This window comes from Engraulis encrasicolus, chromosome 10 (assembly GCF_034702125.1).
Source record: "Engraulis encrasicolus isolate BLACKSEA-1 chromosome 10, IST_EnEncr_1.0, whole genome shotgun sequence".
In the NCBI taxonomy this organism is placed as follows: Eukaryota; Metazoa; Chordata; class Actinopteri; order Clupeiformes; family Engraulidae; genus Engraulis; species Engraulis encrasicolus.
This window is the reverse complement of record NC_085866.1, coordinates 21254427-21268861: the sequence shown is the minus strand read 5'-3', so window position 1 is coordinate 21268861 and position 14435 is coordinate 21254427.

The following is a 14435-nucleotide window of genomic DNA, read 5'->3' as shown; positions in this document are numbered from 1 at the left end:
TTCAGTGATTGACTAAAAAATTGACATCTTCTTTTGATGTTGTACCAATGTTTCAATAAAGCAAAGTTGATGAAAATCTGTGCAAACATGTTTCTACATTGTCTACACTGTCCAATCAAAATGCGTTGGCTTACATGACAACAGTCTTACTATGTTGGATTTGACCTACTTTTAGCCGAAGGCACCTGCAAAAAAGCCTGCTGAATGTTCATTTTGCATTAGAATGTGTTCATTCAGCTTTAACATACCCACACTTTTAATTTAAAAACCCCTCAAATCTCAAGAGCCTAAATGCAGTGTTTATGTCTCTCTCTCTCTCTCTCTCTCTCTCTCTCTCTCTCTCTCTCTCTCTCTCTCTCTCCATGCCGTAAGGCTCCTGCCTGTGCATGCACAGCGTCATTAGTTCTCTGACAGAGATGCTCTCCCCTCCCCAGTCCCACATACACACACACCCACACACACACACACATGCACACACAGACATGCACGCACACATACACACACACTCACAGACTCATTCAAACCCCACAAATGTACACATATACGGACACACACATGCACATATGCATGCACGTACATGCCACCATCACTGTCTGACAGATGGTGAACGACCCTCCGACCGAGGACAAGCCAGAGACTCCCATCAGTTGTAGTATTGGAGTGGGGTGTTGATCCTCCTCTAGAGGAGGAGTGTGGGCTGTGTTTGTGCGCATGTGCATGAGTATTTGTAGGCCCTATGTGTGGGTGCCCTGTTGGATTGCAGAATGATTTGCTTGGGAAAACATTGCTATGTCATGCTGTGCAGTAAATGTAGGCAAATACATGCATGAGATGCATGCTCATGGAGCATAATGCATAAACAGCTACAGTACGGTACATTACAATATAATTTTACACACACTAAAAAGCATGTTGCATCTACAGATTTTTAGTTGTTTATTTTCAGAATTCATGCTGCCCATTCACTAATGTTACCTTTTTCATGAATACTTACCACCACCATCAAATTCTAAGTATTCATTGTGACTGGAAAAATAGCACTCTTCATACATTTTCGCTGCAAAAATGACTCTACTTGTACCATACTAGAAAACGTTACGCTCTGGGTACTGTCATAGCAATGTTATGATCTAATTGAGTATTTTCAGCGAATAATGCTTGGCCCACCGGTGACACCATCTGCAGTAAGAAGCTACGTATGTATACTCATGGGCCTCTGACAGCTTCGGCCGGGCCAGGAACGAAGTGGGTCAGTTGTCCCGGGCCCATGGAGAGAGGGCCCAGAATTGAGTCCTCATTACATTGTTTGTATTGGGCTGGGGGCCCTTTCAGACGACTTTGTCCTGGGCCCTGCCAAACCTGTCAGCGGCCCTGACCACTTGCATAATGGATGAGGCTTAACATAACGTGCTTTGAAGGCAATGAAATGGGAGCTTGCGTAAATTCTACCAGGGAGATTCGAAGCACCCGGCTGTGAAACTCTTACTAATCAATCCTTGTCACTCTTGACAGATCATACTCGTGTCATCATTCCCCAGGATTGTCAACTAATCACAACGCGAGATTGGGGATTTCCCCCTTACATCACTTATGCATCGCTCCCTCTCAGCCAATGGATCGCATTCATGTCTTTTTAAAAAAGGTGTCACTCATTCAGTTTGACGACTTTGACGACACCTCCACCCCTCCATCCACCGTTATCAGTGGTTCCCGTCTGAAAGGGGGCAGGCTACGCCCGCCTCCATCTCCGCTGGAGGATATGCCGTCCTACCCCGAAGTTCAACGAGAAGACGGGAACCTATGCCAAACAGATTCATGCATTGTATTCACATGTCTAATTGTTCAATAAATGTTAATAACTTTCATTTGCCTCTTGAGTCTTCGTGGTAGAAATGTTCAGGGTTCGAAGGTGTTTGACAACATGTGAAAAGGGCTTATCACAGACTCTTGTTTGAAATAAGGCTTTCATGCTCAGCCACAACGGCACAAGGGTGTACTTGCAGACATGCTTCCAGAGTGAGCTTCCAAAGACATTTAAAGGGCATTTAGGACAGACATGAGGAACCGTATCAAATTGATGTAGTACAGATTACATGAAAAGAACAGGGTGTCCATCCAGCAGGTCAGGGCACAGGACCAGAGCCGGTTTAAGATGGCCTGGGCCCTTAGGCTACAGGTTGCTGTGCCCCCCCTAACTCCCCGAAGGCAAATTTCACGACAAATTTACATCGGCATTGTCATAATAACAAGCTACAATTTAAGGATAGATTGTCTAACAACTGTACAAGAACGGGAGAGGAATTTTCCAACATTGCATTGCATCCTGTCAGAATTCTGCTATTTTTCACTTGTGGCCAACCTGGGGCCCCCTGGCCGGTTTGGGCCCCCTAAATTGCAGCCATATCAAGCCTGTGCGTTAATCCGGCCCTGCACGGGACACTGATGGGGAGTGGACACTAACGAGCCTGAAATCTGAAATCTCATTGTACTGCCAAGTTATAGCAGTGCACAAGCGTGGGAGGGAGAGGGAGAGAGAGGGAGAGAGACAGAGAGAGAGAGAGAGAGAGAGAGAGAGAGAGAGAGAGAGAGAGAGGGAGAGAGAGCATGGGCAAGCTGGTGACCCAGAGACTTGGTGTCAGTGTTGATGTCATAGTGTCATCTGAAATGTCGTTGTACGACGAGTTTAAACCAGTGTGTGCAGGCATGGGCTATGGTTCTGGTACAGTAGATTAGTGGTTTTCAAAGTGGGGGCTGAGAGCCCCTGGGGGGGCGGGGTAGTGTTAGGGGGGCCAGGGCAGGTTTTCAGGATATGTATACATAACCAAACAAAAACAATAATTTAATAAATTGAATTAGTAAACCAAGACGAGCTAATTGATAATGAAGGATCTTCTACTGTGAATATTTCATTTTCTTTTTGACATGTGTATAGTATGTATTATGTTTAGCACTTGAAAGGGTTTTGGGATGCACCAACTCCAACACGTTATGAAAGGGGATGCACAGAAAACAAAATAGTGTGGCATAGCCTGTTAGAGGGGCTTTGGCTGAAATCTACTGGTATATGGGGGGGGGGGGGGGGGGGGGGGGGGGGGGGGGCTTGTCTTGGTAAAGTTTGTGAACCCCCGCAATAGATCAGCGGGTGTTGATGAGAATAGGAAACTGAAGAAGAGTTTGGGTGTGAGTCACAGGTTGTGGGCGGTGGGGGGAGGGGGGTGGCAGGTTGGGTGACTGGGTGGGTTCATGTTTGAAATTAGACTCTGTGCCATATACTGAAATAAATTAAAAAGGGCTTTCAAATGTGCCAACCAGGGCAGCTGGCAGCAGGTCCAGGACTACCCCCTTCTCCTCCACCCCGGCCCCTACCAAATACATGCAATGTGATGAGGACCCAATTCTGGAACTCCTCTCCCCCTAGCCTGGAACAACTGACCCTTCTGGAAAGAGATTCCTGGAAAGATATTCCTTGGGAAGGGATTTGTGTCAGGATTGTACTTGCTGGCAGGCAGACAGGCAGGCAGGCCTATAAAGTGGCCCTCTGACCTTTTACTAGGGGGAGCACAGGGGTCGTGACCAGTCTGGAAGACTCTACTTGGATGATGTACGATGTACCCATTTAAAACTTGTGATCTGATGAGTTAGCATAACCCCCCCCTTCCACACACACACACACACACAAACAGACACACAAGCACACAGTGCACACACACACACACACCACACAGGCATGCAAACACACACACACACAAACACACACATACACGCGCGCACACAATCACACACACACACACACACACACACACACACAAACACACACACACGCACATGCATGCACACACACGCACAACACTCAAAGCATAGTGTTTGTATAACGTACACGCTCATGTAAAGTGCATTCTACATGCACTGCATAACTCAGTGTGTATGTCTGTTCATACAGCATATAAACATTTCAGTTGGAATCGGCAGGTGGAATGAATTCAATAGCACTGACAACAATCTCTGTGTACGTTCCCCACGTCAATCAGATTGTGCCAGCAGAATGTAGTACATAACTGGGGGTTGAGACACCTGAGTGGGTTGTGAAGATGCTGGAGGACGTTTCCAGAGAGAGGAGAAAGTAAGCCTACCTTGAATGTACGGTATTCTTTCATAGTACTTTGTACATGACTAAAACATTCAACAAATTGTTGCTATGCACTTGTATGATTAAAAAAATATATTCACTTTTCCTGTGATTTTATATAAAAAATTAGCCATTAAGGAACAACATGCTTGTTATGTGGAATATGGGAGGTGTGTGTGTGTGTGTGTGTGTGTGTGTGTGTGTGTGTGTGTGTGTGTGTGTGTGTGTGTGTGTGTGTGTGTGTGTGTGTGTGTGTGTGTGTGTGTGTGTGTGTGTGTATGTGTGTGTGTGTGTGTGTGTGTCTGTGTGTGTGTGTATGTGTGTGTGTGTGTGTGTGTGCAAAACAGGGTCCCGGTAGAAAAAGTTTGGGAAGAGCTGCATGATGATGATGATGTAACTTCACCATGTTAGGCCAGGTAGCCGCGGGCGCCAGGTAGCCCTCCAGGAGCTTCTGAGGGGCCCACCAAGGATGTTACGTAATAAACAGTGACGACTACAAGATTTTAGTCATTTAGTATGTTTTTCTTAATTTAAATATGAGATTTTTTTTCTCTAACCTATAATCAAATTATCATTCAATCATATTGTGATTTGGGAATGATGTCAAGACATCAGTAGAGGATTTTGAACAAAAGTAGGCCCTCGGTAGCCCCTGGGTAGCCCTCGGTAGCCCTCAGACCCAGAAAGGTTGGGGACCCCTGATGTAGGCCCTAGTCCTTCTGCGCCTGGGCTGTCACACAGGTGGTTGCACGGATTCTCTGACCTACCTAGTGATATTACCCTAGTGGAGAAAGTTATTGGCTCATTTATGAGGCGAAGGCTTATACTTTTTTACCCCTTTGTGCAGAGCCTTTGTTATAACCTCACAGACACCAAGATTGTAACGGCTCTTGGTAATGTCATATATAGTTGTTAGGATGTAGTTGAGTCTTTTCAACAATGGATGAACGAGCCCACTTGCAGGTCGATCTGCAATGTATGGGAAATGCAATGCTCTCTCATGGCAACAGTCAAGATACTTCTGATATTAATATTTCTATGGCAATTTGCTAAATGAATTCAGAAATGTTTTCCACGATGTTACATTGATGAACTGCTGACAATGCAAATGCATACCATTAAAAAATCCTACTCATTGTTCCTTTAACATAACATAGTAGGCCTACTAGCACATGGTGAAGAATTGACAGCAAACTGGTGGAGAGAATAGAATGGAATGGAATGGAATGGAATGATGGAATGCTGATCACATCGCCTGCTGTAGCTAGCTTCCACCACAAAGTGTCACTAGAGTCAACATTTCCTGTCTATGGAGTCCTGAGATGCCACGAAAATAACAGCAGTATAAAAGTGTTGCAGATTTCTCAATCCAGTTACTTCAAGAAAATAGACTCACAATTGAGTAAATTGTGGTCTAATTTCAAGAAATTGCGCTCTCGTTTTCTTTCTCCGACAAGCTCCTATTTATTAGTTGATTGAAGCGTTCCCAACCAATAGATAGGCTAAATCAGTATTTCCCAACCTTTTTTGTCCTGCGTACCCCCTAAGCAATTTTGTCATATGATGAGTACCCCTCTCACTCATGCTCTACTATATCTCTTCCTCTATCCCACTACACTCCACATATTTATTAAATTTTTTCAAGTACCCCCTGAGGTGTGCTCACGTACCCCTAGTGGTACACGTACCCCTGGTTTGGAAACACTGGGCTAAATGAAACTGAGTTTTTGGCCAATGATCCCTACAGTATGTAAAGAGTCTGCGTCTGGTAATATACTTTGTAGACTTGACACCACTCCATTATGTCCTTACCATGCCATGCCTCTTTGCTTTCTTCGTTTCCCATCATTTGACAGTAGATTAACATGTCAATTGATGGTGAGATTTCATATGAACGGGCCTATAGGTGTAATTGCACTGACTTTTTTTGATTGGATTTAATGATGTGCTATTCTGAATGATAAAAAGTTCAAGGTAGATGAACCTGAAAGTTCTGTAAAGTTAATGAGTCTATGCATATTGAAAGTTACATGTGTAGTTTATACAATAATCACCATAGTATACATCATGAATGCATAACATTAAGTAATACCTTGTATACATCATTCTTAAAATCATGTCTTTATAATATATACGCTCCTACTAGTCTTGAAAATTATGTTGCCTTCAAAAGATTTGTTAAAAATTATTATTCCAATTGACATTGTGAGAATTATACATTTGACAATTGACATTTGGAGGTTTTACATGAAATTATTCTATTGTTATGATTTCACAACATTTAGCCAAAAAAATGTCAAAAGCATTTTCTTTGTGTTGGTCCTGGAGGTCGATGTTAGAGATCATTTAGAATATCACCTTTCGTCAGCTCTTCATCTGAGTGACTGAGTGCTTGACCTGCTGCCCATTTGCGTTCCCACATCACATTTTCTAGATCGCAGCAGAGATGAAATCTCTCTCCACGAGACAGGCCTTAGACACACACGCGCACACACACACACACACACACACACACGCACACGCACACACGCACACGCACACACACACACACACACACACACACACACACACACACGCACACGCACACACGCACACACGCACACGCACACACACACACACACACACACACACACACTCGTATGCATACACACACAAACACACACACACACACACACACATGCACACAGACACACGCACACACGCACAAACGCACACGATCTCCACGAGACAGGCCTTGGACACACACACACACACACACACACACACACACACACACACACACACACACACACACACACACACACACACACACACACACACACACACACACACACACACACACACACACAGATGGCTGCTTAGATGAGATCTCTCTCTGCGCTGTGAGACAGGCTTTGGACCTTGTCTACACAAAGCAACCTGTACCTCATCCTGTAGGCCTCCTGTGGTCAAGAGGTCCCCCCAAACACACACGCACGCATGCACGCACGCACGCACACACACACACACACACACTTACACATGAACGCACACACGCACGCACACATGCACGCACACAGACAAATAGAGACACGCACACACACAGGCACGCACGCAAATACGCAGGCATGGACGCACGCCACACACTCACATGGACACGGACACACACACACAAACACACACACACAGACACACACTCACACAGACACACACACACACTCACACAGACGCAGACGCACACACAGACACACACGGACACACACACACACACACACGCACACCTCTTCCTCCCCCCCCTTACTACCCCCCATCCACACACCCCCATGCTATTCCTCTGTCCTTATCTCCTCTTAATCTCGTGTGTAATCAGTGTGTCTGCGCAGTGCAGTGCAGCCGGAGTGAAGCGGCCCGGGCGAGCAAGCGCTCTCGTCTCAGAGGGGGCGGCCGGAATTCCAGAAGGTGGGTGTGGAGGGGAGTGTTTCTCCCCCATGTGTGTGTGTGCATGTGTGTGATTATTTGTGTGTGTGCATGTGTGTGTTTGTATTGTGCATTTGTGTTGTGTGTGTGTGTGTGTGGTGTGGAGAGTTCTTCTCCCCGTAGGCCTATGTGTGTGTGTGCGTGTGCGCATATGTGCAGGTATGCACAAGTGTACGTATGTGCGTATATGTGTGCATGTACGGCGTCTTGTGAGCACGGGTCTGTGTGTGTGTGTGTGCACGTGGACACACACGTATGCGTGTGTTTTTCAGTGTGTGTGTGTGTGCATGTGTGTGTGGGGTGGTGTGTGTGTTTGTGCATGTGCGTGTGGGGTGGTGTGTGTGTGTGTGTGTGTGTGTGTGTGTGTGTGTGGGTGGGTGGGTGTGGAAAGTGTTTCTGATGGGTGCGCTGAGCTGAGCTGAGTGGAGCGGGGCTCTCTCCTCTATTGGAACCACATGTTGGCCTGGGCTGCATGGCGCACACAAAAACACAACGCAGCTCAGCGCAGCGCCGCTCAGCGCAGTGCAGTCTCCCCACTCCAGACTGGCAACTAATCCATTCCAGCACTACTGCTGTCATACTGAACCTATATGGAGGGGGAGAGGAGAGGAGAGGAGTGGGGTGGGGAGGAGAGGAGGAGAGGAAAGGGTAGGGGGGAGAGGAGAGGAGAGAAGGGGAGGAGAGGAGAGGGTAGGGGGGGAGAGGAGAGGAGAGGAGAGGGTAGGGGGGGGGATCAGGGGAGAGGAGGAGAGAGGAGACGGGATGAGAGGAGAGGAGAGGAGAGAAATGGGGATGAGAGGAGAGGAGAGGAGGGGGAGAGGGGATCAGGGGAGGAGAGGAGCAGAGTGGGGATGAGGGGAGGGGAGGAGAGGGGACGGGATGAGGGGAGGGAATGGTAGGGGGGAGGATAAAAAGGGGAGGGGAGTGGGGATGGAGAAGGAAGATGAGATGACAGTAGAAGGGAGGGAAGTCAGCGGAGACAGGAGAGGAGGAGAGAGGAGAGGAGAGGAGGAGAGAGGAGAGGAGAGGAGAGGAGAGGAGAGGAGAGGCAGAGAAGATTAGAGGTGAGGAGAGGAGGAGAGAGGAGAGGAGAGGAGGAGAGAGGAGAGGAGAGGAGAGTGGTGGAATGGAGTAGGGGAACTGTATAGTAACAGAGAGGAGGAGGAAGATGACACGAGAGTAGAGGAGGAGTAGAGAGAATAGGGAAGAGAGACACCTGGGGGGGGGGGAGGTAGAGAAGATTAAAGGTGCGGAGAGGAGAGGAGAGGAGAGGAGAAGAGAGGAAAGGAGAGGAGGAGAGAGGAGAGGAGAGGAGAGTGGTGGAATGGAGTAGGGGAACTGTATAGTAACAGAGAGGAGGAGGAAGATGACACGAGAGTAGAGGAGGAGGAGAGAGAAGAGGGAAGAGAGAGAGAGGGGGGGGGGGGGGAGGGAGAGGCAGAGAAGATTAAAGGTGAGGAGAAGAGAAGAGAGGAGAGGAGCAGAGGAGAGAAGATGAGAGAGGGGAGAGGAGAGGAGAAGAGAGGAAAGGAGAGGAGAGGACAGGACAGGAGAGAGGAGAGAGGAGAGGAGAGTGGTGGAATGGAGTAGGGGAACTGTATAGCAGAGATGTGGACTTGTGACTTGTGACTCGGACTGACTTGTGACTTGAATCACAAATGACTCGACTTGAGACTTGACTTGCCAATATTAGGAGTGACTTGTGACTTGACTCGACTTGTACGCTATTGACTTGAGACTTGACTCGACTTGACAGTTTTAGCTTGCAATGACTTGCAATTGTGCTCCAAGTCAATGAATATATTATTTTTTTGCATTTTGTGTGTGAAAAAAATGCATGAAAGAAAGAAAAATGATTGAATTATAAATAATTTACCTTCAACCATAGTCAACCATGCAAAAAAAAATATGATCCATTGTGGGTTGCATGGTCACCCAAACAAACATGAAACCTTGTCTGCAGCCGTGCTGTAATGGTTAGGGAGTTGGGCTGAAGATCACAGAGTTGCCAGTTTGAATCCCATCCTTAAACCCACCTCTCCCTACAGTACATCTCCATCCATGACTGAAGTGCCCTTGAGCAAGGCACCTAACCCCACATTGTTCAAAGGACTGTCACCAATATGTGCGTTGGATAAAAGATAAAAGTAATTTAATGAATAATTATAAACCGTGGTAAAACCATGGTTAGTTTTCAGAGTAAAACCATGGTTCAATTTATAGTTAAACCTAGAAAAACCAAAAACCAATGCCGGACCATGCTCAAAAAACTGAAATCAAAGTATACCATGGTATACCATTTTCGGGACATGACTGGCGAAGGGGGACATGCAAAGCAGTGTGGAGAGGTAATGAATTTATGACCAAAGGTAATTGTCAATATTGCACATAGAATACAAGGTGACTTGTTAATGACTTGGAAAAAATAAGACTTGGACTTGGACTTGACTTGGCTTTGGCACGACTTGGACTTGGACTTGACTTGGTCAAATGTGTCGTAACTTGTGACTTGACTCTGACTTGATTGGAAGGACTTGAGACTTACTTGCGACTTGCAAATTAGTGACTTGGTCCCATCTCTGCTGTATAGTGACAGAGAGGAGGAGGAGGATGAGGGGAGAGGAGAGGAGGAATAGAGAGAAGAGGGGAGAGAGACACCGGGGGGGGGAGGGAGAGGCAGAGAAGATTAAAGGTGCGGAGAGGAGAGGAGAGGAGAGGAGAGGAGAAGTAAAGTTATCTTCTTCTAATTTTCCCTTAGAGACCGGCCCATAATTTAGATTAGTCGGCCCATTGGTACATCCTTAATATATTCAGTGGAGAGAGCCTATCATCATTTTATTTTATTCTTTTTTTTTTTTGGCTTTTTGCCTTTTTTATTTTTAAGACAGGACAGTTAAGACATCATGACAGGAAGCGAGTGGGGAGAGAGAGACCTGGAAGGGTTGGCAAACTTAAAGGACCCGGGCCGGAACCTGGGTCAGCCGCATAGTAGACAAGTGCCCTACCGTTAGTGCCACGGCAGGGCCAGCCTATGATCATTTTAATTTAGACGGGACGGGACTGGCCTGGTGGCACCCATCCTAGTGACACAACACTTGGTGTTGGAAGGCTAGGGCCAGATTGCCAAAAATGCCTGGGCCGTAAAAAGAGAGGAGTTAACTTGACGCCTAGGTGTGTGACAAACAGTCCAAAAGTGGTGCTCTTGGGGTTGGGGAATCCAAAATTAGGAAAGTACTAGGTCCCAGGCACTCAGAGGTATCACAGCAGGAAGAAGGGGGTATATTTTTTTAAAAAGCCTTTATTAACTGTGGCTACTCATATTTGAAAATAAAATGCCAACATGGTCTTCATCCGGGCAAAGCAAATGCATGGCCCGTGTTTTGGTGCCAGTCTAGCCCAGAACACCCCCACCCCATACCAGCCCATCCCCATACACATACACATTGCCAGCACCCTCCCCCCCCACACACACACACACACACACATAGTCCATATCACTGCTTCCAATAGAACCAGAAAGAAGGGAGTCTCCAGGACCAGAGAAGACGAGATTTCTTTTTTTCTTTTTCGTTTTTAGCTGCAGGGATGAAATGCTTTGAGGAGATTAGATACTCCTCTTCATCTTCCTCTCTCTCTCTCTCTCTCTCTCTCTCTCTCTCTCTCTCTCTCTCTCTCTCTCTCTCTCTCTCTCTCTCTCTCTCTTCCTCCTAATGCCACACAGGGTCTTGCTCACATGGCGATGTGTGATAAGAGACACTTAAAAGCTCATGCTTTGGAAAACAAAGGCATGGCCCATGTGTTTCATGCACATACAGTATATTAATAAACATATGCAATATCAAAGTAACCCCAAAAGCCAAACACCCTATCGATTGTTCCTTTTGGTCAGATGATATGTGTGCCCCCCTCCATCTTTCTCTCACACTCACACACTCACACACTCACACGCACACGTGCACACACATACTCACACATACTCACACATGCTCACACACACACACACACACACACACACACACACACACACACACACACACACACACACACACACACACACACACACACACACACACACACACACACACACACACACACACACACACACACACGCTTGCATGCTTGTACAGCACACACACAAATGTGCACAAAAAATTGTCCACAAACATTATGAGTCCTTCATCCAACTTTTAAAGTGGCCCAGACCCAGTGAAGAAATATCTCCCATTTTTAAAAGCTGTCTCGTCATCCTTCATTACTCTGTATGCATGCTTGCGGTTTTCTGGTGACTTGGGAGGCCAGTGTCTGGCCAGGCCTATAAGGTAGATGGCTGGCAGGGTTGGACTGGCCATCTGGCATAGCGGGCATTTCCCGGTGGGCCCCTGCACCCTCGTGGGCCCCTATTTTCAGAAATGTTTAAAAAAAATAAAAGGGTAGTTCCTCGCGCTTCTGCTTTATCATCTGGTGCATCGACGGGAGAGAGGCAGGAAATCTTCACTTGAAGGACAACACCGGAGCAGCACAGATGTATTTCTTTGTGTTTTTATTCAAGTGCACAACATGACTAACGTTTCGATGGCTAGACCATCTTCATCAGAGTCCATGAGTGGAATGGAGAGAAGAGCCTAGTTATCTGAGGCCCTGATTCAGCAGGTGTAGGCCTATGCACCGTGGCATTAGGCTATTGGTCCTTCTCCCAAGGTCTCACTCAGGTTGCCCACACCCACAAACTATTTACAAAAACAAAAACAATGCACATATAAAGATGCAAATATAAATAAAATTACACATGAAAGGGAGGAACCAAGAAAGGAATCCCAAAAGCCCTATAATTGAAAAATAAATAAATAAACATATAGCCCACCAGATTTAAGAGTAGACCATTAACACCAGTTAAGGTACAGGATCATACATTTAGGTGTATATCGCTCTAACATTACAGAAAACAAGACAGACTCAGCTCCTCATTGAGGCCAGAGGGTTCGAGTGAGTTCAGCGTATATATCCAATAAGCTTCTCTGCATAAGAGTTTTTTAATCACATCTCCACCTCTAGGTGGAGTGACAACACGTTCTATGCCCCAAAACTTAAGTGAGGCCGGTGACCCATGTTTGGCTTCCATGTAGTGTCTTGCCATGGCATATGTGGTGTTGTTTGTGCGAATAGCAGTTTTGTGCTCGGCTATTCTCAATTTTAATTGCCGTTTCGTTTGGCCGACGTAAACAAGGCCACATGGGCATTTCAATAGATAAATGACATGTGTGCTGTTACACGTAATAAACGACGATATGTTATATCGTTGCCCTGTGCGCGGATGGCAAAAGTATTTAGAGTTTGTGGAGTTTGAACAGTGTGCGCAGTTACCACATTTATAAAAGCCTATGGGTGGACTGGGAAGCCAGGTCGTGGGAGATGGTGTGTTCATATCTGAATGTACAAGGCGGTCACGGATGCTGCGGGCGCGTCTGAAAGTAAAAGTCGGTGGTTCAGAGCAAAACTCATTTAAAGCAGAATCACTTTGTAGTACATGCCAATGCTTGCGAATAATATTCTTAACCCGTCCAGCTGCTGGGGAATAACCAGTGGAAAACCCGATTTTAAAGGTTTTTTGTTTTTTTGTAGATTTGCATAACAGCGTTGACCGATCTGTATGCATTGCCCTTTCGTAGGCCTGGTCGATGTCTGGCTGTGGATAGCCGCGTTGCTGGAAGCGCTCTGACAGTTCCACAGCTTTTACTTTAAAGTCGGCGGTGGAACTGCAATTTCTACGAAGACGCAGAAATTGGCCCGTGGGGATGTTGCGTTTTAAATGGGTGGGATGGTTACTTTCAGCATGTAGGAGTGTATTGCGACTTAAAGGTTTGCGATAAATGGTTGTCTGTAGAACGCAGTTGTCATCTTTGAATATGGTCAGATCTAGAAAGTGAATCTGCTTAAAGTCCGACTCCATTGTAAAGGACAGGTAGCTAGTGGTGGAGTTGGCATACGCCAAAAACGCATCTAATTGTGCAGGTGTGCCTCTCCAAACCAGGACGATATCATCAATATATCTCCGGTAGAGGACCATGTTAGAATAAAAGGGATTTTGGTTCGAATTGTGTATGAATTTCTCCTCCCACAAACCCATGACTAGACACGCGTAAGAGGGGGCGAAGGCACTCCCCATTGCGGTTCCTTGCAGCTGTAGATAAAAGCTTGCGTCATATTTGAAAAAGTTATTTGTCAAAATAATCTCCACCAAATTAAGTAAAAAACTTGAAGGTGGTAGGATGTCAGTGGGTCGTCTTTCTAAGTAGTGAGTCATGGCTTGTATCCCAATGTGGTGTGGTATACACGTATAGAGGCTTTGGACATCAAGTGAGACCAGCATATCACTTGGTTCGCATTGCAGATCCTTAAGTACATTCAAAACATCCGTAGTGTCACCGAGATAAGAAGGTAAACTGAAAGCAAATTTTCTCAGGAAAAAATCAACAAACTGAGATAAAGGTTCTGTAAGGCTCCCTATGCTAGAGACTATAGGGCGTAAAGGTGGATCATTCAAGCGCTTGTGAATCTTAGGAAGCCCATAAAATACTGGGCAACAAGGGTGCTCTTTTTGTAGAAAAGACTTCTCCTTCTCAGTGATCCACCCTTTTACATGAGCCTCATCAACGAAATCATGTATTTTCTTTTTCGTAGTAGTTGTAGGATTAGAAACCAAACGCTGATAATGCTCTTTGTTTTCCAGCAACTTTAATATACTGCAATTATAGTTGTCAAAACTCATCACGACAATAGCGCCCCCTTTGTCAGCAGCGCGTAAAATGATATCCTGTCTAGTCTCCAAATTACGCAGCGCTTCAATTTCACTTCT